This window comes from Convolutriloba macropyga, chromosome 2, assembly GCF_964194025.1.
Source record: "Convolutriloba macropyga chromosome 2, txConMacr16.3, whole genome shotgun sequence".
Taxonomy (NCBI): domain Eukaryota; kingdom Metazoa; phylum Xenacoelomorpha; order Acoela; family Convolutidae; genus Convolutriloba; species Convolutriloba macropyga.
The window spans coordinates 2,315,282-2,319,490 of NC_134469.1; positions in this window are offsets into that span (position 1 = coordinate 2,315,282).

Consider the following 4,209-nt stretch of genomic DNA (forward strand, 5'->3'; position numbering starts at 1 on the left):
ATTAGAGTAGTTTTTGTTTCAACTGAAAGTCAGAGCGGCTGCTTTAGGCCCATACTCAGCTGATTTTTTGAAATTGATACTTAAACTTCATAAATCTATCTTCATGAATTTAACGTGGCGACTTTTCTCAGGAAAAAAATCAACTGACGAAATCATACCCATACCTCTCAGCCGAATTCAGTACTGAGTCAGAGTCTAATTCAGGTCAGATTTTGCACTGAATTTGTCTGATAAAGAGCTGATTCAGTGATTCATTTTGAATTTTCTTCTGATTCAGAAGAACACAGAATATTTTCTCTGAATTTTGTTCTGATTCAGAAAAATTCAGAAATCAGTTCTCAATTGGTTCTGAATTCCTTCTGAATCAGAACTAAAACCTAAATTTTCTCTGAAAATGTTCTGAATCAGTACTGATTGTCAATGAACTGTAGGTACGGGCATGAACTGCCGTTATTCCGTTATTCAGAGCCTGTTCGACCTGAAACGATGGTTAAAGTAGGAGCGTATTTTCAAATAATAGGCAGATTCTCTGCGACAATTAATTGAACAATTAGTTAATGGCTTGTTAACCAGAAAAGGTTATATTTAAGTTATTAGGCCATTTTTGTACTCAAATAATCGTGAGAAATGCGACGAAAAAGTGCTATTTTTAAAGTTGAATGCTGTGTAATAAAAATTCATTGCTAAGAATTGAAAATATCACGCAAATTCTGCGCTTAATTTGCCAGATATCTTTACCGCAGAAAATGTTGCAAAAAAGGTTGAGAACGGTTAAAAAAATACACATATAAGAATCGCTAATCCTTCAAAAACGTACTTCTAGAATTACCTAATGTTTTCAAAGCAAAAATAATGTAAAACGGTGTAAGATTAGCGTTGAGAGCGGTGAAAAAACCGTACAAAACCTGAAATTTTGAGAATAATGCTTCAAAATATTTAAAAAAATTTAACTGCTTTTACAGCAACAATCACTCAAACACACACAAGGCTGCATTAGTGGTAGCAGAAGTCGTTTTTTCAAATTCATTTTCGTTTTATGATTTCTGTTTGCAATTCCTAATTTGACATCTTCATTGGAAATTTCTTAGCAACCACCTGACAGACGGAAAAATTTTAACAAAGAAAATAAAACAACGTATTTAAGTCACAAAAAATCATGAAAAGGTCGTGAAAAGGTCAATTAAATTCAAAATCATAGTCTGATTCCCTATTTCCATAGATAGTCTAAAGTATCAAGTACTTTTGGCGTAGTTTTCCTTGAAAAAGATGGAGTTTCATCTGATTTTGTGGACTCATAGTGGATTTGAATCGGAACAAGGAAATATTCAACTTATTGTTCATTATGCTCTATTCATGGGAAGCTTAAAACATCGAGAAACTTTGGTCTAGTGTCAGGAGAAAAAATATAATTTCATCTGTGAAAGCGATTAGAAAAAAAATTTACAAATAAGTACTGCACATCTTAGGTCAATTTACCATCAAAAATCACTGTAATTTTTTTTGCGTTCAAGTTTTTTAAAAAAAAAACGGTTTTCAGAGGTGATTTTTTGAAACAATTTCACAGCTTCATTTTGGTAGCTGAGAGTTATTTTGTTTTACCGCTGAAACGGTGAAAACAAAAATTTCACTGCTAAAAACTGCTAGTCTTACAAAATTTTAACACAGATGTTTTCCATCAAGTTTAATGAATCGGATTTAAGTTCACAAGAATTATTATAGAAATAGGTTACAGATGGTAAAGTGGAAAAAGAAGTAGTTGTTGCCATCCAGGAGGCGAGAGGTTCTCACCCATGTACGGCAGTTTATGCTTTTTAAAACTTCCGGTAATCAATTTGCTAAAAACCGCAAAAAAGAAAATTACCTCATTTATAGCTAAGAGATGCGGAAATCTTGCAGTGAGTTTTTTCACCGCAATTCGCCTTAATTCTCAAAAATAATTTTTGGACAAAAACCTCAACCTGGGCAACCGATGAAGTTCTGTGAGAAAGCTGCCAATTGGCATTGAAGAAATATCAGCGTTATCCGTTTTAACTAAATTTTACCGCTTAAGAAAGAGAGATTTATAAAAGTTAGAGATTTTTACTTACTTAGAGTACTGCACTAGGGACGATCTATCGTCAATGTTGTGCGGCCCGGGAACAGAATATCAAAACAAGGTGAACAAACTTATCTCATCGAAAATCACAGTTTCATCAGTATTCACCACAATGATTGCAAGGTTGTGTGTTCACCTGTACAGATTCGTAGCCTCACGTCTACTATCAGCTTAATTTATGATGACCAGATTCGATTCAATTACCGATGATATCCGATGCAGAAAACTGAAGCCTTAACTGCCATTCTTAAAATTTGATCATACAGAAACTGGCATTTTGCAGTGGACACTAGCAACTTTTTTGCCCAAAACGTAGCATGTTTTGCGAAACGGTGAGCTAGCTCATACTCAAGTATAATTTTAAAGTAATTGCTTTTGCAGCACTTACTGCTTTGTCATATAATTTTTGTGGAAAAAATTACAATTTAACGATCATTAATGTGATTTTGATCTTATTTGTGGAACGTAAAACGCTCAAAATTACGACTTACTCGAGTCGATTTTGGAAAAAATAATGCGAATTGTTTTCTTTCTTAAGTGACATCTTTTTATTGGTTATGGTATCTTACTGTATTTGAATTTTTTTTCTGCTTCAGTTGTTTCAGCAGAAATTTTTTCTTAGCTTTTAGAAAACCCAATTGATGTAATATACTTAATAAATATACAGAACAATAACATAAAGACCATATAGAATAAAAAATCAAAATTTGTTATTCTTGTTAACTCAGAAAAATTAATCGTGTGGATAAAGGTTAGTTAAACAAAATCAATTAAAAATTGTACACAAAATGTGATTTTGTAATAACTATCTTTTTTTGTGAGACTTGGATGAAGTTTGTCAACTTTTTATTGGGGTGTCTGGTAAGTCTACAATTCTACAATTGCACCCGGGTGGGGATATATTTGTGTATCAGTTCTGAGTTGAATTGTTATATGCTGATTGTAGAGGCGGTATTTTGATTGGGTAGCCCCACTTATAGGGGACTTCAGATGCTTGCGAATGACATATATGTTTTAGAATTCATTATTCCCAGGAAAATTATCATTTTTGCGAAAGTGACAAGAAAGAGTACTGCTATGCTTGCACAATTTTCGTAATTTTTTCGCACTTGCAGTAATGGTTGTTAATGTTTTTCCCTGTTCCACTGGTAGCAATGGTACAGGTCCGGATTGCTACGAGAATCACAGGTAGCTGTGATCCTCTTCTTTTATAGTTCTTTTTTTGAAGTGCTGTCAGAAAATGACGTTATGCATACTAGATCGAAGGCAAAAAATCCAGTGTAACCTCTGGTTTTCAAGTGCCAAGTCGAACGTTGCGCCGTTTATACAAGAGTTCCTCGTGCCGCATGACCATGATATTTCTCGAGATTTCACGTGCAGCTTCTGTTTTGCAAAACCGGCAGAGGCTAAATCATACTCAATTTCTTTAGTTGACACTCTTACAAAGAAGATTGTGGAGCGTTCATGAATTGCGAGAGAAAGCGCCCTTATTTCAAGAAAGTAAAAAATTAAATCTGGTCAAAAGTGGAACCAAAACTGCGACAAATATTTGATTTTATTGAAGGAAATTTTCAGTCCTGTTGACGTCACACTATTGATGAGCAAAGCTCCGTCTCAATTTTGGCTTTCCATGCTCAGAGTTTTTCAGTTTGGAGAGGAGGATAATAGTTGGCCAGCGGATTTCCTTGGATCAAGCCGGAATTATTGGGTTAGTAGAATCCTGGCTAGAAGATGCAAACAAGGTGAGAAATTTTTCTGTGGCTTCGTTCAGTGTACTTGTTAGGAGAGGAAGAGGTTTTTAAGTCGTCATTGTGGTTTGCTGCTTGCCAGTAACGAGACAGTTAACTTGGTTCGAAATTCTTAGTAATGATTCATCAGATTTCAACGTTATCTTATTATTTAGATCGAGAAGATTAGTGCTATTTTACCTTCCATCCAAAGTTCAGCTTATTACGTTACAACTTTTACTGTTGTTGCCAAGATTCAGAATTCTGAAGAGTTGACAGACAGAGATACGGCCCAGCTGCAATTTTCAAAACAATATTATTGGGGAAATCAATGTGCTAAGTGTTTGCTGGGAAAAATTATCCGCACTGAGTTTTTTGAACTTGTAT